This window comes from Danio aesculapii, chromosome 7 (genome assembly GCF_903798145.1).
Source record: "Danio aesculapii chromosome 7, fDanAes4.1, whole genome shotgun sequence".
NCBI lineage: Eukaryota > Metazoa > Chordata > Actinopteri > Cypriniformes > Danionidae > Danio > Danio aesculapii.
In genome coordinates this window covers 8,847,459-8,873,066 of record NC_079441.1, presented here as the reverse complement: position 1 = coordinate 8,873,066, position 25,608 = coordinate 8,847,459, and the positions used below count along the sequence as shown (strand labels likewise).

General features: G+C 34.0%; 1 pseudogene; it reads right to left on the bottom strand.

The window, feature by feature from the left end:
• Nucleotides 1-10,330: 10,330 nt before the first annotated feature.
• LOC130232628 (aryl hydrocarbon receptor nuclear translocator 2-like) overlaps nt 10,331-25,608 on the bottom strand; it is a 37,810-nt pseudogene continuing 22,532 nt past the window's right edge.

Here is a 25,608-nt window from a genome sequence, read left to right as displayed (position 1 = left end):
GTCTCGTCTATCAAATTTGATCTTTATCTTGTATTTTCTATCGGATTCAGATCAGGTGATTGGCTGGGCCATTCTACAGCTTGATTTTCTTTCTCTGAAAGCATTTGAGAGCATTTGTATGTTGCTAAATCTGTTTGCAGGACCCTTAATCCAATTAATGAGGAGGAACACCTGCTGACACTGGCGAACGGTCTTCATAACCAGATGGCTTGATGACTACATGAACCACTGTTTGTGAGTGGAAGGTGGGAGAGCCTTTAACTTGGGGACCGGAAATTTTCAGGTTCCGGCTAGTCCAAGAAAGGGTGAAGAGACAATTGTGACCTGTCAAGGAAGCATGAGTCATTACTCCCACTCTTCTTAGTGGCCTTATTGGTTGACTGGATTCAGACTTCTGTCTTCCATTCCATCTCAAGCAAGGATCAACGTTTATCTTTTTTTCATTACTTTATTAATGATTATTTGAATCAGTATTCAATCTTTAAATGATTTCGACTAGGTTAGGTTAGGTCACTTTATACTCTAATGAATAGAGTTAACACATTGCTTTATATAAGAATATTCAGTGCGTTTGCCTGTCTCTTTGTAACTCTATTTTCAAGAGCCACCAAACCAGGCCAGAGGTCATGGAGACCTCGAGTGGAACTGAAGGGCTTGATGATTGAAAACAAATGTTTTCCTATTTGTATTGCTATCTGTTAATGTTGCTGTTTTTAAATCATTTTTATTATCTGTTTTTATGTCTCTTATTCCTGTTTATGTTATGCACTTAAATTGCCACTGTGTATGAAATGTGCTATAGAAATAAACTTGCCTTGAGAGTTTGCTTGGCTGTGTTTTGGATCATTGTCTTGCTGAAATGTCCACCCTGGTTTCATCTTCACCCTCCTGCTAATGTAGATTTTGGACTTAAGCTAATGTTCATTTAGACTGGTAAGAAGCAGAGGGTTGCTGAAGAACTGCTGAGAGATTTCAGCTGCTGTCTGGGCTTTCCCTGCTTTTCTACACCTCCCTTTCTTCGTGTGTTCAATACTTTTTCTCTGTGTCATTTCATTTTATTACACATAACTTCATTAGTAAACTAATTAGCTTTGTTTTCTTTGCATATATGGATTTCTTTGGTTGTTACCAACTTCCTGTGAAAATGCCAAGTCAACGACACCTTTACAAATATGTTTACTGAGAAAAATGTTCAGAATGTCTTGTTTTGTGTTCAACAAAAGAAAGAAATTTGAAAGCATCTTGGTGAGGGAATTGTCATTTTTGGGTGAACCGTTTCTTTAAGCGTTTCTATTGTTAAACTTTAACAATCTGCGTCTGTAGATTTCAATTACCCTGGAGATTCTTAAAGAACGTTTTCTCAAAATGAGTGTTTTCTCCTGCACTGAGCCACATGTTCACCCAGTTTTATTCATAACTATAATCTGAAGATTTTTTTAACTGTGGAATATGTGCATACATATATTGCCTGCACTCTAATAGTTGCTAGCTTCTTTCAACCCAATTCTGTGTGCAATACGGTCTAAACCAACTGCTGGGTTAATTTTTTGAATGAATAGTTTAACCCAATGTTTGGGTTAGTCCATATTTTACCCAAATTGGGTTTAAATAATCCATTAATTCTTAGAGTGTGATTATTCATATATTTATTTTCCTTTGGCTTAGTCCCTTTATTCATAAGGGGTCGCCACTGTGGAATGAACCGCCAACTTAACCAGCATTATTTTTACACAGCGGATATCTTCCAGCTGCAACCCAGTACTGGAAAACACCCATACTCTCCCATTCACACAAACACACTCATACACTATGGAGCCGGAGCACTCAGAGAAAACCCACGTCAACACAGGGAGAACATGCACACTCCACACAGAAATGCCAACTGGCCCAGCCGGGACTCAAACCAGCAAACTTCTTGCTGTGAGGCAACAGTGCTGACCACAGAGCCACCGTGTCACCCCAGAGTGTGATTATATGCATTTTATTATATGAAAATTATTGTTTTCTGAATTATAATGTGCTACAAATAAATCTCTGTGAACACCTCTAATATGTCAGAAAAATGAAACCATCTTAAACCATTAATTCTATCATAAAAATATGCAAATGAGTGAATGTGTATAGCATCATTTGCATATTTACACACTTTTTACAATTTTTTTGTAATTCCTAATGCAATCAATCAACTGGGAAGTTATGGTGATACGTTTGATTTTTTCCCTTTTCACCTGCAGTGTTTTGCCCTGAATTAATCTGAAAATTGCCCATTATTCATGTGTGAAACTTAATGATACCATACTTTTTAATTATAACTATTTAAAACATACTTTCACTCATTTAAATAAAGCAGAAAGAATAAAAATATCTGATGAAAAACAATAGCTGACAAAAAAAATAAATAAAAATAGCTACGGGGACTAACATGTAAATAAAATGAAAGTTAAGGGATTCAGTCCTCATTAGAAATGAGTACACCCTTCACAAATCTCTCTTTTAAATTAAGATTTTACACAGGATGCTTTACAATAATTGATTTGTGCATATTCATCAGATAAATCAGTACCATAATAAGTACACCTAAATTAATACTTTGGGAGAAAATGTAAAAAATAAATAAATTAAATAATAATATTAACAGACAAATTAAAAAGAAACATAAAAATATCTATATTTTTTTACATTTTTGCAATAACTCTATTAGCTTTAAATGTATTTCTAACTCTTATTTAAATTAATATAACTGTTTAATAAGCCTGTTTGGTTTAAATGCTCCAAGAATTGTTGACAACAACCACAAATCAGAAAAGTTGGGACAGCATGAAATATGCTAATAAAAATATAAAAGTAGTGATTTCCAAATTTACTTTGACTTGTATTTCATTGCAGACAATATGAACACAAAATATTTGATGTTTTGTCTGTTCACCTTCATTTAATTTGTAAATATACATCCTTTCCTGTCATTCAGACCTGCAACACATTCCAAACAAAGTTGAGACAGGAGCAATTTAGGGCTAGTAATCAGCTAAATTGGTTAATAATGATGTAAAACAGGTGATCTCAACCAATGATTGTAATTATGATTTGATACAAAAGCAGCATCCAAGAAAGGTCTAGTCCTTTAGGAGCAAAGATGGGCCGAGGATTGCAATTTGCCAGCAAATACGTGAAAAAATTATTGAAATGTTTAAAAACTATGTGAGGATACAGGTACTTGACTGGCCTGTCTACAGTCCTGACCTGTCTCCAATAGAGAATCTGTGGCGCATTTTGAATGCGACAACGAAGACCCGGTTCTGTTGTCCACCTAAAAACTTGTTTGCAGGAAGAACGGGACAAACTTACACTTGAAACACTTTATCACTTGGCGTCTTTAGTCCCTAAATGTTTTTATTTGTGTTTTCCATACTGTCTCAACTTTTTCTAATTTGGGGTTGCATATTCACGGAGAATAAAAAAATGTAAATATTTATTCTCAAAAGGAGGGATACTCTTTTTTTATACTTAAAGATACATATTAGTACCTAAACAATAAACAGTATACTGTTTAGGTACTAATATGTACCCTTTAGATACGAATTTGTACCTAAAGTGAAAGCTTTACACCTTTTATTTTGACAGCGCAGACTTGTCCAATCATTTGACCAATCAGAGCAGGGCAGCTTCTCATACAGGCGGGTTTTAGAGAGATCCGATCCATGAACCAACCATTTCAGACACTGAGAGAAAAGAGCTGATGCTGCAGTAGATATTATGAGAATATTAAAGTGTTTTATGACCTTGGAGGAAATTAAAACTACTATACGAAAGTCCAAAACAACATTAAAAACATCTTGCCACAGCCATATCACCCTTCAGCTCAAGAGCGGTTACTCACTGAAGCCAAGCAGGGCTGAGCCTGGTGAGTAACTGGATGGGAGACCACATGGGAAAGCTAGGTTACTGTTGGCAGTGGTGTTAGAAAGGCCAGCAGGGGGTGCTCAACCTGTGATCTGTGTGAGTTCTAATGCCCCAGTATAGTGAAGGGGACACTATACTGCTCAGTGAGTGCCTTTTTTGGATGAGATGTTAAAGTCCTGACTCACTGTGGTCATTGAAAATCCCATGGTACTTCTGGTAAAGAGTAAGGGTGTAACCCCACTGTCCTGGCCAAATTCCCTCCATCAGCCTTTACTTATCATGGCCTTCAATCATCCTCATCCACCGAATTGGCTGTATCCCTGTCTCTCCACTCCACCAATAGCGCAATGAGCGCACTGGTGCTGTTGTCCTGCTGCTGTCTCATCATCCAAGTGGATGCTGCACACTGGTGGTGGTGTGGAGAGACCCCCCTCATGATTGTGAAGTGCTTTGGGTGTATGGCCATACATAATAAATGCACTATAGAAATACACATCATATTATATTAACAATTTGGCAAGATTTGGCAACGTAAAGAACACAGCACAATCTGTTTGAATGAAATCCACATATTCAGAATGAGAATTTATTGTCACGAGCACAATTCCTTGTCATGAAGTTACACAAAATAACAGAAACACATTTACACGATTTTTATACAATCCTAAAGTCATTGTAAAATGGACAGACTAACTAAGTATCGAGAGTTAAATATGTACTCAACATTGCACACAATGATATTAAACCTACACAAGTGTGTGTGTGTATATATATATATATATATAGCTGTATGTGAAATAAAACATGGTCTGACATACATTAAAAATCACATTATTTACATTAAAACATCCATTTGATTTCCAAAAAAAGCTGTCGATTTCGTGTCCAGGTCTTTCCATCAGTCCATTTCTGTGGCGTGATCCGTTAATCCAAAAAGGTCTCCGTAAGAATCGCAACAACCAGCGTAAAAATGCTTGAGATTTCTGCTGCATCTTCTGGTGTTGATTATTTGACAAAGTGACATTGTTGCTAGTGTTTTTTATTGTTTTTTATTATTTTTTTGCATTAATGTAAATCAAATACTGTTTTCGTTTTTACATCCGTCTACATTTATCATTGATTAAGCTAGGTTATAGACATCACTACATAGACTACATTTTACACGGTAAGCGTAAAAATATCTCAGCGATTGTTTTTTTTTTTCTTCTTTTTGTTTTGTTTTTCAGGTCAGCAAGATGCTGTTTGGCAATGAAAAAAAAACGAGGTGCAACACTTGAAGAAAACAATCCTTCACATCATGAAAGATTCTGAAAATACTTCTGTACCATAAAAAGTCCGTAAGGAAATCTCTTCGTTATATATATGTGTAAGTGTGTGTGTGTGTGTGTGTGTGTGTATGTGCGTGTGTGTGTGTGCGTGTGTGTGTGTGTGTGTGTCTGTGAAAATTGATTTGGTGAATACACAAATGGAAATATGACACAACAAAATATTGCGTCATGTTCACATTTCACCTAAATTAGGTGCAAAATTAGCCAGATTTCAATATAAATTAGTCTGATGTGTAGCAGTTTTATTATTTAAAGTCAACTGCTCAAATAATCTTGCACTTCTACTGCTCACAAAAACCCCCTATAAATGCAAATTCATTTAAAAGACCATCTTTCCATGTTTTTTTCTACTCAAATCAATAGCAATTAAAGGGACAGTTCACCCAAAAATGAATGATTTACTCTTTTAAAACTTTGAGATTCTTCAGTTGAAAACAATAGAAGATATTTTGAAGAATGCTGGTTGCTTGCAGCCATTGACTTCCATAGTAAAAAAATACAATGCAAGTCAATTTGTGCCAGCAACAAGCATTCTTCAAAATATCTTATTGTGTCTGCTACACAAGACAGAATCTCAAATAGGTTTTGAACAAGTGAAGGGTGAGTAAATGATGTCTGTTTTCATTTTGGGGTGAATAGTGTCGTCACAATATGAGAATTCGGTACCAATATATAAAAATATGTCCATTTCCCGCTAACATTTGAGCGCTGTTGAGCACATTCTTAAAACAGCTCTGACTTGCCGTTGTGTTCACATGCTCAAAAGAAATGATTGTGATTGGCCGTGAAGGTCATCAGTTCATTGAGCTCACTGCTGTTTTGAGTGTAAACACAGATACATTTTAAAGCTGTGATTCATCAGCCGATCGCTCCTTTGTCAGCTTATAAACAAACCAGCCGATCGACGTGACTTTGAAATGCTCCATTGGTACCGAATTCCACTTTTGTGACAACCCTAGGGGTCTGTCATGCTTCACTGTAACAAGTTGACTTAGAAGAATGCACATTGCTGGGATCCATTGACTTCATTTTATTTATATATATATATATATATATATATATATATATATATATATATATATATATATATATATATATATATATATATATATATATATAATATGTGAATGTATATATATATATGTATGTATGTATGTATGTATGTATGTATGTATGTATATAAAATGAATCCCAGCAATGAGCATTTTTCAAAATATCTTATATTTTGTGCTCCAGATAAGAAACAAGAAGAAAATAGATTGTGAACAGGGCTAAACAGAGCTTATTTGCCATTGTGTTCACATGCTCAACAGAAATGACAGGGATTGGCTGTGAACACAATGGCAAATCTGCGCTGTTTAAGAAGGCGTTCAACAGCGCTCAAATGTTAGCGGGGAATGGACGTTTTTACAAAATTTCAGTATCGATTGGTTCCGAATTCCAGTATTGTGACAACAATACAACCAGTATGGTGAACCATACCTTCACTGTAACAAAAAGGTTGACTCAGAAGAATGCTCATTGCTGGGATCTATTCACATCCAAAGTAGGAAAAAACAATACAATGGAAGTCAATAAATCCCAGTACAAATCGGTACCGAAATGTAAAATGTCCATTTCCCGCTAACATTTGAGCGCTGTTGACTGCGCTCCTAAACAGCGCCGAATTGCCATTGTTTCACATGCTCAACAGAAATGATTGTGATTAGCCGTGAAGGTCATCAGTTCACCAAACTCACGGCTGTTTACTGAGTGTAAACACAAATACAGAGACACTGGAGCATTTCAAAGTCACGTTGATCAGCTGGTTTGTCTATAAGCTGACATATGAGTGATCCACTGATGAGTTTACGACTTTAAAATCCTCCAGTGTCCGTGTATCTGTGTTTACACTCAGTACAACGGTGGGTGAGTTTGGTGAACTGATGACCTTCATGGCCAATCACAGCCATTTCTGCTGAGCATGTGAACACAATGGCAGTTTAAGAACGCGTTCAAATGTTAGCGGGAAATAGACGCATTTTAAATTTCTGTATCTATTGGTGCTGAATTCCAGTATGGTGACAACTCTAGGGGTGAACCATCCCTTTACTGCAACAAAAAAAGTTGACGCAACTTAAAATTGTTAGGCAATTTGCTGCACAACTTTTTTTTTTGGAGTTGACTCAACTTGTACCCAATTCCTGCACTTAACTCAATTTAAGTTGAGTCAACTAAGCCAACTTTTTTATTTACAGTGTTTAATCACTGCATGATGATGATTAAACATTGAAGAAGAGCATCACGACTGGGGATATACATAGATTTTTTGTGTGTTTTTAACTGAATGTGTGTGTGTGTATGCAGAGATGTGTTTCAGCAGCGTCATGTGCGTCAGGTGTGAGATGAAGGTACTGCAGTCTGAACCCAAACAAACAAAAAGATGCGTGTCCAGTTACTCAGAGAATGGTGGGAACATGCCGAGGTCAGCAAAGTCCTCAATATTGTAGTTGGTTGTTCCCTGTGTTGGGTCACCCGGCATCGGCAGCATGTCCTGTGCACACAAACACAGAGAGACGTTACATCAGACTGTCCTTTATAATCTGCTTTTGTCAATCTACTGTAAAGAAAACAGTCACAAGGGGAGTTGGATGAACAAGCCACACTGTAAAAAATGCTGGGTTCAACACAATCGATTGCTTCGGGACAACATGAAGGAATCAAGTTAAATGATTAGTTTTTACACATTTAAGTGGATTGAAAACAATGAAGTTGTCCACCCCCATGTTTGCAAGAAGGCAAAGTTCGCTATTTATTTGCAGGAAATTATACACATGCTGTTTGAAAACAATGCAACAGTACCGCTAGGCTGACTAGTGGTTGACTAGGCCCACAAGGAATCTGCGCACACAGATATCTGCAGATTTTTAGCCCATCATAGAGTCTATTCATTTACTTGTGTAAATGTGTGTACATTTATATTTAGTCCATTTGAAATTAATTTCATTGATATTATTAACAAATATGAAAATGTTCATATGATTTATTTACAATACAGTTTGTAAAGTAATATGTTCTGTCTTTTAGTAGTATATATGAGAGACTTGCTTTGTTTAAGGGGTTTAAAATAAGTGGATCTAATTGGATTTTGCATTGTAAACATTAAATAAAATGTATTTTTCTTTATTTCATATATTTACTTTTTAGTTATGATACTCCTAAATCATTCAGCATGAATCCTCAGATTTTATTTTACAAACAGTGTTTCTACAGGTTTCATCAAGTCAAATTTAAGACTTTAAGACCTTTTTAAGACCATTATATGAAGAGAAATTTTAGATTTTAAACAAGGCTAAGCAATAAGGATTTTTTTCTAATGGTCAGTTAAACCATAAAAAAAACAAATGTTGGAAGGAAAATATATAAACCATATGTTATAAACATAATAGAGTAGGTAAATAGAGTTAATCAATAAGAGTTAATAAATAAACTTTTGGTAAAACGTTTTGAGTGTTAGGGATTGGATAGGTGTTGGCCTGACTGGGTAGTTTTACATGGACATAGGAAAATTAAGACCTGTTTAAAATGATTTAGGACATACAACACAATATTTCAGTGAATTTAAGACTTTTAAGGCCTAAAATTTAGATTTGAAATTTAAGACATTTTAAGAGACTTTAAGACCCTGCAAACACCCTGTACAAAATTCCACAGAAATAGCTAAAAGTGTCCACAGATTCAGTCTGACCCTACCAATAACTCATTTAGTGTATAACAAATGCATTGTCAACACTTTCATTTCGTTAATAACGCAACATTAGCATGGGCTAATTTTTGTGCAGAATAAATGTAGTCAACACACTGATCATGGCTAGTACTACTAAGAATGTAACTAGCTGACTAGTCTGTGCAACCCCCACTGTCATGAGGAGATATGGTGGACGACCAAACAGAGAGAGAGAGAGAGAGAGGTAGAGGATGAGAGAGAGAGAGAGAGAGGAGAGAGAGAAGGAGAGAGAGACGAGAGCGAGAGAGAGAGGGACGAGAGGAGCGCGGAGAGAGATGAGAGAGAGACCTGTGTTTCTGCAGTGATTGGGATGGAGACGATGGCGTTGAATATGCATGAAATCAAAACCATAACCTATTGATTAGTTAGCTCACATTGCTAGATTTGTGACCAATTCATCTATGCATGTCATTAAGGGAAAAAAACGGTTTGTAATCTTTAATTAAAATCTGAAATTCCCTTCCTATTTGTTTTCAGTTGAACTGTCCAGATGATGTCTGTCTGAGGGTATTGGCGTGGCTTAACATACTTAACCACGCCCGCTCCAACTGTCAAGTGTTGAGAACAAACAGGAATGATGAGCAGAATGTGTCTGTTTGGTAGCAATAACTCCTCTCCAGGATCTTTCTGAATGAACCGCACCTACCTTTACTACACCCACTCAGATCGCAGATTAGAAAAAACAAGCCCGCCCACTGTTTCTCATTCATATTCCGTTCTCTAGGAAACAGGTCCCAATACAAAAAAAGATCGTCGCAGCTTCGGTTCATGTGGACTTTAAAACACTACTGATTGGCCACTGAGTTCAAATGTTATCAGAAAAAGACTGTGATTGGCTGTGATGTTCATCGCTTTAACACTCTTCATAATGTTCACTAAGTGTCTGTGTGTGGAGGATGTGTGTTTGAGTTTCTGTGTAAGTGGTGTATGTTTGAGAGAGGTGTGTGTCTGCGTTCTGAGTTTGTTGTGTGTGTAGGGTGGTGCGTTTGAGTGTGTGTAGGTGGTTTGTGAGCAGTATAGATGTCTGTGTTAAGTGTGTGTGTGGTTGTGTGTTGTGTGCTGTGTGTGTGTGTGTGGGGTGGTCTGTGCGTGAGTGCCTTTGTGTTGACTGTGTGTCAGTTTGTGTATGTTTGAGGAGGGAAGATCTCTGTCTGGCTGGACTGTGAAGCTGTGTGTGTTGCCATGAAACACCTCTGACTGGCTGGACTGTAGATGTGGATATGTGTGTGTGTGTTCACCAGAAAGACCTCTGGCTGGCTGGCCTGTGTGTGTGAATGGAGGTGTTTGAGTGTGTGCGTGTTCACCTGAAAGACCTCTGTCTGGCTGGCCTGTGTGGTGGATGCTGGTCTCCAGCCTGCTGACTGTGATGTTGACTCTGCCACTGAGACCAGACCTCAGACGGACGACCCTGGAACTGACCACCGCTCTGACTGCTCTCACCAGACACATCTGCACACAACAACACACACAGTGAGAAAAACAGCTCTGAACACACACACACACTTTTTGTGTAATATATATATATTACATAATATATATATATATATATATAATATATACTATATATATATTAATATATATATATATATATATATAACATATATATATATATATATATATATATATATACATACATATATACATACATACATACATACACATACATACATACATACATTACATAACTTACACTTAAATGATCCGCCCTCCTGTGAACTCCCTGTCTTTTTGCAAATATTTTCCAAAATATAGTTTAACAGATTCCGGAACTTTTTTTAACAGTAATTCCTATACTATTTTTTCTTTCTGGTAGGAATAGTGTCTTATTTTTTAATTTTCGGCCTAGAATTTAAAAGCCGTTTTTAATTTTTTAAAAAACATTTTGAAGGTCAAAATTATTAGACCCCTGTAAGCCATCGCTAATCTGTTTAACACACCATTACACACATGTGAGCACAGATAGGACAAGTCCACCGACAAAAAGATATACACGTAGTTTGTTGAAGTCAGAATTATTAACCTTCTTTGGATTTTGTTTTCTTTTTTAATATTTCCAAATGATGTTTAAAGAGCAAGGAACTTTTCACAGTATGTCTGACCATATTTTTTTCTTATGGAGAAAGTCTTATTTGTTTTATTTCAGCTAGAATAAAAGCAGTTCTTAATTTTTTAAACACCATTTTAAGGTCAAAATTATTAGCCCCTTTAAGCTATATTTTTTCTATAGTCTACAGCAGTTTCCCAACCTGTTCCTGAAGGCACACCAACAGTACACATTTTCAACCTCTCCCTAATCAAACACACCTGAATCAACTCATCAGAACATTAGAAGAGACTCTAAACCTGAAGTTAATGGGACAGATAAGGGAGACATTCAAAAACATGTACTGGTTGGTGTGCCTCCAGGAACAGGGTTGGGAAACACTGCACTACAGAACAAACCCATCATTATACAATAACTTGCTAATTACCCTAACCTGCGTAGTTAACCTAATAACCTAGTTAAGCCTTTAAATGTCACTTTAAGCTGAATAGAAGTGTCCTGAAAATATCTAGTCAAATATTATTTACTGTCATCATGGCAAAGATAAAATAAAACAGTTATTAGTGATGAGTTATTAAAATATTATGTTTAGAATTAGTTAAAAATATCTTCTCCCCATTTAACAGAAATTGGGGAAAAATTAAACGGGGGTGGGGGGTGAGGGGGGGCTAATTATTTCAGACTTCAACTGCGTGTATATATATATATATATGTGCACTGCTCACAATAAGTTAGGGATATTGTTATTTACATAAGTGCTTTTCCTATTTGCTCTGAATTTTAATGAAGTAAAAGTTCCCTTTGGTATTACTAATAATGTATGAGTAGAAACACCATTTTCATTAGTTTAACATTATTACCCCAAAAATTTAGACAATAACAAGGATAGCCCCAAATTGATAATGACAAAAATTGCGTTTAGTAGCGTATTGTCTGTGTGCACACACACACACACAACGGTAGTCACCATGCGCAATTTAAAGCAAAACTATTGGCCCTCAACAATATTTTCATCCAATCAGCTTTCTTATGTTTACAATCACTCTTATTGGTTGGTGATTGTTGTTTCGTGCGCAGGTGAGCAGTGAAAATAAATAATGGCACAGTGGCCCAACCAAAACAATATTTGTATTTTCAAATTGGGAAACAGGCAGTCACGCACATCTTCATCATTCAAAACCCCGACGTTAAATCTGATTACTGGGCCTGATCAAAAGAGATTTCCAGATGATGTGAAACTGTGCGAACGGATCCGGATAGCAGGAGACAGAAGCAAAGCGATCTCAAGTCAGCCAGAAAACATAACAGAAGAGGAAACTGTGGGCTCTTCTGAAGATTAGACTGAGGAGTCATTTCATTATTTATTTTTCACTTGACACATAAAAGTTTCATGAGACTTATGTTTGTAGCTACATGGTTTTATTACGCATGGACTGACCTATAGCATTATGGCACAAAATAATTAAAGACTTTTTAGAAATGTGATGCTCTTTTTTAAGCTATCACCATTTAATGACGTCATGCTCCAGGAAAACTGAAATTGTTTGGTGGACGTCAGTCAATTCTGATTTTGTTCAAGGAATTCTTCATTTACAAATTAAGCACTGATGACATACGATAGCTTCAAGCGGCAACCTCCGCTCTCCCTCGGGAAGCCAATACAGAAGTAACTGAAACTGCAATTCATCAAAATTCCACTAGTCCTGGCTCCATAATAGAGCAAATAGCAATTTAGCCCCCTGTTAGAATGGCCAACTTTACAACAGAAAAAAAGGTGTTACAGCCTGGTACAAAGAACGATTTTGGGTCATATAGCTATTATTACCCTCCATGACAACTGTGAGGGGGGTGAATTTTTTTATAACTCTTCCATTCCTTTATATTAGGTATATTAAGTTTGCATAATTAAGGGCGTGGCCCACTTGAGTGACAGCTAGGTCTCGCTGGTCGCCGTCACTTCACCTGAGCTGAATCCGGCAGATTAGCCACTGATCTCGGCATATTCATCGTATTTTTGTTTTGTTTTATGTGGCTTTACACAGTCAGCTGCTTTTTGGACTTATTTCCTACAATTTATCAGATGATATGGGATGCTGTGTGCATTTAATTGTGCTCACAAACCATTCACGTGGCCTCGTTTCCATGTGAGTATAAGTTAAATACTTGTATACCATCTCTATAAATGTATTTGCTTTATTTAAGATCATTTATCATTTATAATTTTAATTTAGACCTGTAATTCACACCAGAATCTGACAGATTGATTAGCTGTAGGCTCTTAGAACAGTCATATGAAGCGTTATCATACAGTGTTATGCTGGAGTTCATCAATAGTCTTGCATTTACTAACACACACTATAATTGAAGTGTTTGGACGTATTTCGCGTTTTCCTCCTGTAGAAAAACGTCACAAGAACACTGCTTAGTGGCTCAATGTATTACAACAGTGTTTTTTAAAAGTCTAAACACTTTACTGATATAGTGTTACAGCCAAGCACATGTGGTCAGAACACAAACGAGTCGCAGGTAATAAAGTATTAAGCGTTTTCTCCCAAAGTAAAGTTTTGTCTGCCAGGTCTAAGCAAAATGCCAGCATGTGTCTGTAGCTCCGCTCACTCTCCGCCTCTTTGCCCTGTTTGGTATCCCGCCGTCGGTTGCGATGACGTGCAAACAAAATGGCGACGGTTGGCGCCGCCTACTTGTAGCTCTTTTGCAGTGTTCAGAAACCTATGGGTGACGTCACGGATACTACGTCCATATATTTTTACAGTCTATGGACAGCTCTAAAACAATCACAGGGGGAACAAAACTGACGAAAGAATCTTATATTTTCACTTCCCAACAAAACATGTTTAGACTTCACAGCATAACCCTCCACATTAACTCTGACAGCCTCTGTCTGAATGAAGCGCGTGTGTAAATCTCCTCAACCGTGACCTCCATCTCACTCAATTTACACCCAGGAGAAGAACGGAGAAGCGTCGGAATCATCCAAACGCCTCATCTGGAGCTTCTGCAAACACGGGGAGGACACACTGCTGCGGGGGCAGTGTCAAGAGAGCTCGGGCGCTCCTCATATCCTCCATGATGAGGCGGTGATTTGAGGTCAAACTTCTCATTTCCACACCACCAGAGAGACGCTCTGCTGCGGCTTCATTCTGCTCTGTCTTTCCCCGGAGGTCCAGCCGATGCGCCCTCGTAAATCTCTCCATCAATTTTATTTTATTTTTCTGTGTGTTAGTCTTCGCTTTGTGTTTGTCTCCTCTGGCCATCTTTCTGCGTCCTCATCATCAGACTGTGCTTCGTGTTGTCCCTTGGTGAATCGGTGTGAAGAAACACCATTGGCCCATTGCATGTGATTCAAACTGTTCGTGGCGTGATAAAGGTTAATGGCGTTCAAAAACAAACAAAAAAGAGGTATCTTCTGATTTTTTGTTTGAACGCTGTTTTAACTGATGTGACAACACAATCTCACGGCAATTCGTAACTTTTTGATTTAGTGGCTAATTCGTACGAATTCGTACGATCTAATTCGTACAATTTAGTACGGACTTGCCTCATCCGCCAAGACGGTTGGTTAGGGGTGGGGTTAGGTGCCACGCCTCCTTTTTAAATAGTACAATTTCGTACGACTGAACTCGTACGAATTAGCCACTAAACTGTCAAAACGTAAAATACTTACGTTTTCTCGTGAGATCAGGCTGGATGTGAAGACAAATGCTGCTCTTGAAAGCAAGTTCAACTTTAACTATACAGACTGTAATAAAGTACAAATGAAATTAAACTACGCATATGATTTGGTTAGCTCACATGAAGACAGTAAAGAAAAAAAATGTTTGCCCGTGTGATCTTGAAATATGAATGTACTTCCTGTGGTTTTCAGTTTTTAAGGTTTATAGACACCCTGAGTACATTTTTGAGATTTTACCAGATTTGTGTGTGTTGATCATCAGTTAAGACAACGTTAGCTCCTTTCAGCTTTAATTGTGGGGGAAAACAGGATACTATTGGAGCTTTTGACAGCTATTTCTATCATCTGGGTTTAATGTAATTTTGGGGCGGGATCAAAATCGGTGATGTAGCGCGAATCTGACTAGTGGAGTGATGACGAGTCGGTTTCTCATTATTGTTCATGGCTGAGTTTTCTTATCTTATGAGAAGACCCGCCTCCTAATTTATCATGAGAGCACGTGCTTTCCAAAGGCAAGGCAGAGCTGCCTAAGCTGGTGAGACCCAATGACTTGGTCAGGCCGCATCTGCACATGGCTTAGGTTGTATGTATTTGTTTCCATGATCCACGGTGTTTGTTGCATGTTTTTCCCCTCGATGCTGTCCAGGCCGATACAGCAAAGTGTTTGTGTGCAGCAAGCATTTCTGTCGGGAGAGTTGTACTGAGAATTGGAGAATGGCGGACTTTGTCTTTTATCAGTTGAGTTTGTTACCATTCAGACACATCACCTATATCAGTGCTGCTGTGTTCACCTATTTTTAAAATTAAAACTAGCTGGCAGGGCTAATGGTTGAAATAGATAGGTCAAGAGACCTGCTGCACTGCTATCCACTGTGTCTGCATTCAGACCCAGGGATTCAGGAGGAGAGACGTCCACATTATTATAGTGTTTATATAAAACGATTATATGTATAATGATATAACAAATATATCTTATCTATCTATCTATATCTATATCTATCATCTATCTATCTATATAATCTATCTATCTATTATCTCTATCTATCTATCTATCTATCTATCTATCTATCTATCTATCTATCTATCTATCTATCTATCTATCTATGTGTTTGTGTGTGTGTGTGTGTGCGTGTGTGTGTGCGTTGTGTGTGTGTGTGTGTGTGTGTGTGTGTGTGTGTGTGTGTCGTATATGTAGCAGGGCATTAAATAACTGTTATTCTTTGCATTTTAACTTTGTAAACTATAAAATCATGGGTCTCCTCATAGTTTGTGTCTCAGTTTGTAACCACTAGTTGTTCACTCCCCTCTTTCTCCCCTGCTCTGCCTGCCACACCACTCTCCCTCTTCTCTCAGAGCTCCACTCCATCATGAAGCATTTTTTGAAAATATTCTGAGGTAGACTTAAACTGAAAGAAGGGGGTTTCATGAGCATTTAATTGTCAAATAACATCTTGTCTGTGGTATTGGGTGTGGCCAACACTCTTAACCACGCCCCTCCAACTCTCAGTGTTGACAACAAACAGAAATGATGAGCAGAAGGGGTCTGTTAGATTGTGATAACTCTCCCAAACCCTTTCCCCCATCTTTCTGAATGAAATGCCTACTTTATTACCAGGTTCTTCATATTTAGATAAAGTTCAATTTCACCCGACTGCGATTAAAGGATAGTTCATCAATAAATGAAATTTAAATTCTTCTTATTATTATTTATATTTGTTAGTGCCGGTGATTAATTAGTATAAACTTTAATTAAAAAATTAAATGCATTCAATTCAATTCAGCCAATCATTTTCAGCTACAAACAAAGAAATATGTTCTAATGTTAATGAAAATAAAAAACACACTAAAATAACATTTAGTCTCAAGCTATATATATTATTTGTAATATTTTAATAAGATATATATCTATATATATATATATATACTATATATATATCTATATATTATATATATATAATATATATATAGATATATACGATATACAGATATATATACTATATACAGTATATATATATATATAGATTATATATATATATAGATATATATATAGATATATACAGTATATATATATATAGATATATACAGATATATATATATATATAGATATATATAGATATATACAGATATATATATATAGATATATATATATATATATATATATATATATATAGATATATACAGATATTGAACTTTTTATCATTTTAAAATGATTACACAGTAAAATAATCCTGGTTGCATTAAGTTTTTTAAGCTGAATCAAATTAACTTTATGAGTCCATTGAACTTATATTATGTTAACCCTTACTGAAAACAGCTTGTGTAACTTTTAAAATTAAACTAGAACATAATAACTTAGTTTAATAAGTTACAATAACCTAAAAACCTAAAAACATGTGCTGTCAGGACTAATTAATCATATTAAAAAAATGACAGTGTAAATTTGACAAAATTACTAAAAACTGAATTTTTTCAAAGAAATAAAATGAAAGAAATTTTTGTTATTATTTTTAAACCTAAAGCTAACAAATTGAAAGCAGTGCTGAAATAAATGTATATATAAAAGTTATTTTACAAAAACAGCACTGTTTTCTAGAATTAAAAAACTAAATTTAGCAAGGAACTCTTGCATGATTACTTAAACTAATAAAAAAGCTAATTGTTTTGCAATTTCCATTAATCATTTATTTTTTAGCAACATAAAACATGATATCTCCAAATTACTAAAAGAAGTCTAATTTTACGCACACACAAAAAACATTTAAAACAGTACTGTGAACAAAACATTATAAATGGCTTATTTGAAAGCCACTTAATTGCAAATAATTTTAAATCATTTGAAAAAGGACTCTTATTACACTGAGCAGATTTCGTTACTGTGACCAAGAATAAAGCGCAGAACACCACAAACTAAACACCCAAACACATGAGCTCCGTTTACTAGCACAAAAAAAAGGAGGATTAAATGGATTAATTCCAACGCTTGCAGTCGTTTCTTCCTCCTGTTCAGTCTGAGTGAGATAAAGATAAATGCTCCTTTTTTTCTTTTTCTTTAATGACAGTGTATTAAAAAGAATTATCTGGACGAGGCTTCATTCTGGCTGAAGCCTGGAGGGCCTGGAAAGCCATTCGACGGCCGATACACTCCCAAATCCAAGTGGCTTTTTAATGTCACATATTTAACTGAATGACTTATTAAATGGCCACACTAATCACATTGAGAGAGAGAGAGAGTAGGAGAGAGATTCCCTCCAGGGACACAACAATGAGAGAAATGTCATTCGGCAGTCTCGGTACAAGCTGTAAATTCATTCACTTCATAGAGCTTTCAATGTGCTGGGGACGACACCAGAGGGCCGCTTTTTAGATGAGAGAGAGAGAGAAAACCTTACAAAAGCATGGAATGAGGTGCAAAAACACCATAATAAATTGTTTTTTTATACCCTGTGGAAATGCCGTTCACATTATTTTCAGAATAATGAAGTAATGGATGTTAAAAAAATCTCTGCAACCTTTGACTTTCAATATGTCTAAGAAATAAATGAATAAATACGTTGACTGCATTAAACAGGACTGCATCAAATGGTCACATTTTTGTGCTAGAAATGTATGCAAATGACGGCGTATTTGCATATTTCAACATTTTTGTCTTTTAGTCTAATGTAAGAGAAATTAAAAGCTACAAAACTATGAAATAAAGTCAAAAAATTACATTTCTATTCAGTAGAATTCCTGTTTTTGGTGTTTACTGTATGTTTTTTAATATGAAGAAATGAGGAAACTTCCCTCTTTAACAATCTTTGAATTCAATATGTTAATAAATAAATAAATAAATAAATATGACTGCATTGAACTGGACTGCATCAAAACTATCATTTATTGTGCTAGAAATGTATGAAATTTGAGAATATTCTAATTGAAGCAATGGCTTATTTGCATATTTCAAACATTTTGTTTTTTTATAGTGTTTTTTTGTCAGTATGATGTAAAAGAAAACATCCAAAAAACACTTAAATTTTACGTTTGCTGATTCATTTGTAGATTTCAATTATAACACAGCGTTTTTAAAGGTTGCTTTTTTTCAAGTATTTTTTTAAGAGAGAAGAGATTTTGCAAAATCCATGGAATCGAGACAGAAAATAAAGATTACACTCTGTGGAAATCCTCTTTTGGTTGTTCACTGTATTTGTTTTTATAGAAGTAATAAGATACACCCAAAAACCCCATCTTTAAAAGCATTTGACTGCAAAATGATAAAAAAAACAACAACAAATAAATATACTGCATGAACTGGACTGCATCAAACGATCACAAGTTTGTGCTAGAAATGTAAGCCAATTTGCTAATATTTTTTTAATGAGGCAATGGCTTATTTACATATTTAAAACCTTTTTGGTTTTTTCGTAGTGCTTTTTTGTTCAGCCTGATGTAAAAAAATAACATTCCTATAAACACTTTTAAGTTTGACTTTTGGCTTGATTCAATTGTAGATTTACATACAACACAGATTTTTAAAGGTTGTTTTTCTTAAAATATTGTTTTAGAGAGAAGAGACAAATTGCCTAATATTCACCTGTACTTATTAATATAAAGTAATAAGACATTCGCAAAATCCCCTCTTTAAAAACATTTGACTGCAAACTGTCAAAAAACAACAACAACAACAACAACAACAACAACAACAACAACCAACAACAACATATTTTAATTATAATAAAATAAATAAATTTTGAACCTGACTGCATCCAAGGATCCCATGATTGTTTCTAGAAATGTATGCAAAATTTGCTAAAATTTTAATAAAGCACTAGCTTATTTGCATATTTTAAAACATTTTGGCTATTTTAGTGTTTTTATTCATTCAAAAACAAAATAAATAATAAGAGAAAAAATAAATGACAAAATCTGGATATGTGAAGGTCTGGAAATGAACTGCATCAACAATCACATTTTTGTGCTGAACTTTATGAAACTTGTGAATATTTAAATAAAGCAATGGCTTGTTTGCACATTTACCAATTTTACATATCAAGTACAAGTACAATTCCATGTATGGGCCCTTAAGGCATTCTCTTTCTCTATAGGTATTCATTTTTCTCTGTAGATTTATTTTTTTTGTTTTTGCAAACAAACTGCTTGTTTAAAAATTGGGTGGAACCTTTATTTTTTTTATGTAAAATTAAATACAATAAATTCACAAATAACAAGCTCACTAAATTAACTATGTACATTGTATTAGCCAAATGTGAATTTAATATTTGCATGTGCAGGGACTGTTCCACTATCATGGGTGGCCCCCCCCAGTTTGAAAAGAAGTAATAACGGTAAAATCTTAACGGTTTTAGACAGATTTTACAACATATGATAGAAACATGTACATAAGAGCTATGTGATTAATCTAGGCTTCCGAGCACTGGTCATGGCCCCCTAATATCTCGGGGGCCCAAGTGTCCGCTTACCTCGGTATTGGTAAGTCCGCCTCTGCTAAGGACCATTATTCTACAGTATTTTCCCTCTATTCACCCTGCAGTGTCTTGTTTTAACCAGATGTTGCGCAGTAACTCTAAACTCTTCGATTTCTTCCTTCCGCTACAGGAATGTGCAAAGTTGTTCAAGTGTGTTTGTGTGTGTCAAATTCCTCACTTTACAGTGTCAGGATACAGAAAGCAGATCCGTCGTTCGTGAGCTGCCACATGACGGATCATTAAAGACACCACAGGCTGTTTAAAGTGCTGACGTTATGGAGGAAAAGCAGGAGTTTTGACTGATGGAGAGATCCACCAGGTCATCATTATAGGACGCACAATTGAGACTTCCCATCATGCCATTCTACAAGTTTATTTTTGCTAATAATAATTCATAATTACTTATTATGGAATGGAATACATATTATAATAGGTATTAATTACATACCGTATAATAAATTACCAATAAAATAATATTTATGTATTCATTATTATTAACAACAGGTATGAAGGAAAGTTGTTACCTTATTTTAATCTACAATATACAAATAAAATACAACATTATTATTATTATTATTATATTATTATTATTATTATTATATATTATTATTAATGAGTATTAAAAATTGTTTGATTATTTTAGTATGCAATATACAAACACAACACTATTATTATTATTATTATTATTAATAACAACAATTAAAAACAACATTATTTTTATTATACTATAATTTGATTTGATTTATTTATTTTCGAACAGAAATATCATACATAAAATATCTTCAACAAAAAATATTATTAACATGTATTAAGGAAAAGTTCTTTGCTTTAGTTCTTTCTTTAATTTACAATATTCCAAAACACAACATATAGAATAATAATAATAATAATAATAATAATAATAATAATAATATAATAATAATAATAATAATAATAATAATAATAATAAATAATAATATAATAATTATTATTATTATTATTATTATCATCATCATCAATGATAAAACAATTTTCTTATTATTATTACTACACGTATTAGGAAAAAAAGTTTGCTTATTTTAATATACAACATACAAACACAATAACATAAAATAATAACATAAGATAATAATAATCATAATAATAATAATAATAACAACAACAATAATAATAATAATTACAACAACAACAATAAATTAATAACAATAATATAATAATAGTGATAACATTAATAATAATAAAATAATAATAATAATAGCTATATTATAATAATAATATATATATAATAATAATAATAATAACAATTATAATACAATAGCAATAATTATAATTATATAAAATAATAATAATAATAACAACAACATAATTATAGTATTAATTATAGTAATAATATAATAATAATAATAATAATAAATAAACATTGTTATTCTTATTATAATAATAATAATAATAATATAATATAATAAAAAACATTGTTATTATATAATAATATAATAATGTTATAATAATAATAATAATAATAATAATAATAAACATTGTTATAATAATAATAATAATAATATAATAATAATAATAATATAATAATAATAATAATAAAATAATAATAATAATAAAAGGTTTGTGTTGCTTAGGGTTAGGGCAAGGATTAAGAATAATACAGGAAACACATGCACACATATTATAAAATAATACTTTTTTTACTAAATATTATTAAAAAAGTATTATTCATACTTAAAAGAACAAACAATTATTGTTAATGTTACTACATTTTAGACAGACAAACTTGCATACAAGATAAATAAATATATCCTTAACTTTTTATATATGTGAACAAAATAAATAAATAATAATTAATAAAAGTAATTATCAGTATTAATTGAGATATTCACTATTAACTCAGCTTCATGTCTAAAAACTACTGGAGTATCTTAAAATTCACAGCATTTTGAGTGTCACAGAGTTTCCTGATGTGACTGCATTAAATTATGTTTAGCTAATACACTAATTTAAAAGTTATTTCCCAAACTTCTTGAATAAAAAATGCATATTGTGTAATGCTGTCAAGATTAATAGTGTGTTGTGTTGAAAAGTCATTTAAAATAGCTTACACCAAGAACGCAAACATCTAATTGTCTGTTGTCCAACAATTAAACCACAGAAATCTGTTTGTCATATGGCCCATAATAGAGATTAGGAAGCCAAACCATAACAAAACACAACGAAAACCATTTGTCTCGCTACAGACGCCATACAATCCTCACTCCGTCTGCTGCTAATGAAACGTCTTTTTGAGAGAAGACAAACGTCTGCTTCACTCATTGTACATTACTGTCAGTTTTACAGGGAAATCTATAAATCGCTGTACATGTAAAAGCCGTTTAATGCAGACATCTGTGAGGACTCATGGGAAGATCTGCAGTAAAGTCACCTCCACATGAAGCTCTGTTAATCTCAGCCTGACGTCAGACTTAACCACATTTCAAGGATCTTCTGTCAATCAGATCATTCATGTGATTCGGGGTCTTAAAACAGAGCTGCGGATCTCAAGGGCTGGCATGATACCAGCATTTGTAAAGCTCAAAGAAGTTACTAAAATGCTCAATGGAAAGTAGAGTAACATAAACTCAGCATTTAGATCTTATTCAGACCTTCCTTAGGTCTTAATCAATGAGTAAAATGCACACGGAGCTGCACTCAGATTGATATATCTCTAGAACTGAATGACATAGAGCCCCAAAATTTGGTACACTGGAAGAAAAGTCTGTTAAGAATAAAATCTACAACCATATTGAAATATCTGTAACATTTCTAAAGTTAGAGGTCTGCAAACATCGAAAAAGTGGATATTTGGCATTAATTGGAAAAAAAAAAAAGAGTAGTCACATTAAGATCCCCATATTGCTTGAAATTAAGTTTTTGCCACTAAAATTAAAAGTGCCAAAACACCAGCATTTCTAAAGCTCAAATAATTTACTAAATATGCTTAATAGAAAGTCAAGAAACATAAACTAACCATTTAAATCTTATTAAGACCTTACTCCTTTACCCATAGGTCTTAATCAATGTGTTAAATGCACATCAAGCTGCACTGATATCTCTAGAACTGAATTATATTGAGCCCTGAAAATTGGTATACTAGAAGAAAAGTCTGTTAAAAACCTGAATCTACAACCATATTGAAATATCTTTAACACTTTTTGCATTAGATACCTAACCCTTATTTTACATAGGTAAAAAAAGCATGCATGAAGTCAAATTTAGACCCCTATATCATTTAAAATTAACAGTTTTTGCCACTAAAAAAAAGAGTCCCAAAATACCAGTATTTCTGAAGCTCAAAGAAGTTACTGAGGATGGACAACAGAAATTCAAGAAACAAAAAATAAGCATTCAGATCTAATTCAATGGGTGAAATATACAAGGAGCTGCACTGATATCTCTAGAGCTGAACTACAGAGAGTCCTAAAAATTGGTACACTGGAAGAAAAGTCTGCTAAAAAACAGATCTACAACTATTTTGAAATATCTTTACACTTTTAGAGTTAGATCTGCAAACATTGAAAAAGTGTAAATTTGTTTCAAAGCATTTCAAATATTATTTTTCCAAACATTCACTTTTAAATAAAAGTACTAGCTTTATGCACAGGGATAATTTGTTTTTAACCACAAAATGTCTATTATCCAAACATTGAGATCTTAAGAAAAATAGTATGCATTAAAAATGTAAATGCTTCACGAAGACCATTTAAGAGTCATAATTTAAAAGGATTTAGATTTCATTAATATTTCTTTATTAAACCGGCTAACAACTTTGAAAAAAGAATTGGCTTTGAAGCTCAAGAAGTTATTAAAGATGCTAAATAGAAAGTCAAAATAAAGTCACCATTTAGATCTTACTCAGACCTTACTCAGTCTTTATCAATGGGTTAAATGCACACGGAGCTGCACTCAGATTGACATATCTCTAGAACTGAATGACATATAGAGCCCTGAAAATTGGTACACTGGAAGAAAAGTCTATTAAAAACTAGAATCTATATTTCATATTGAAATAGCTTGAACACTTCTAGAGTTAGAGGTCTGCAAACATTAAAAAGTGTATATTTGGCATTCATTGAAGAAGAGAAAAAAAAAAAGAGTTGGAGAAAGGTTAGTTAAGAACCAGATTCTACAATCAAACTGAAATATCTTTACTGGTGGTACACAAACTTTGGGATTAATTTTTTAATATATATTTTGCATTGGGTAAGAAAAGCACTTCTAGAGTCACATTTAGATCCCCATATCTCTTGAATCAGCATTTATGAAGCTCAAAGAAGTTACTGAAGATGCGCAAAAAACACTAAAAAAACAAACTGTTCAAATATTTCAGTGGAATTTAATGGGTAAAATGGACATGGTGCTGCACTGATATCTCTAGAAATAAACTACATAGGGACGCTAAAAAATGCGAAGATCCTAATGTCTCTAGAAATAAAAAATAGTAAGCATTAAAATATAATTGCTAAAAGAAACATTTAAGAACCATAATATAACAGGATAAGTAGATTTCATCAATGTTTCTTTATTTACTGGCTAACAAACTTTGAAAAACAATCGGCACAGATTTTTAAAAAAAAATTACTCGCATTAAGATTCCTATTTATTTGAAAACGAACAGTTTTTGACACAAATACCAGTGCTAAAAAAGTGCTAAAATACCAGCATTTCTGAAGCTCAAAGCAGTTACTGAAAAAGTTCAATAGAAAGTCAAGAAAGCAAACTCAGCATTCAGATCTTATTCAGACCTTACTCAGGTCCTAATCAACGGGTAAAATGCACATGGAGCTGCACTCAGATTGACAATTGGTACACTGGAAGAAAAGTCTGTTAAGAAACAGAATCTACAAACATATTAAAATAGCTTCAACACTTCTAGAGTTAGAGGTCTGCAAACATGAAAAGTGTATATTTAGCATTAGTTGAAGAAAAAAAAAAGAAAAGTTGGAGAAAAGTTTCAGAACCATAATCTACCATCAAACTGAAATATCTTTAATGGAGTACACAAACTTTGGGATTTTTATTGTTTTTATTTTGCTTAGGGTAAAAAGTACTTCTAAGAGTCATATTAGATCCCCATATCTCTCGAAATGAACAGTTTCTGCCATAAAGAAATTAAGTGCCAAAACACCAGCATTTCTATAGCTCAATACAGCTACTAAAGATGCTTAATAAAAAGTCAAGAAATAAAACTAACCATTCAGATCTTATTCAGACCTTGGGTCTTAATCAACAGGTAAAATGCACTGAGCTGTACTCAGATTGACATATCTCTAGAACTGAATTACATAGAGCCCTAAAAATTGGTACATTGGAAGAAAAGTCTGTTAAGAACCAGAATCTACAACCACATTCAAAAATATATTAAACAGTTCTAGAGTTAGAGTCTGCAAACATTG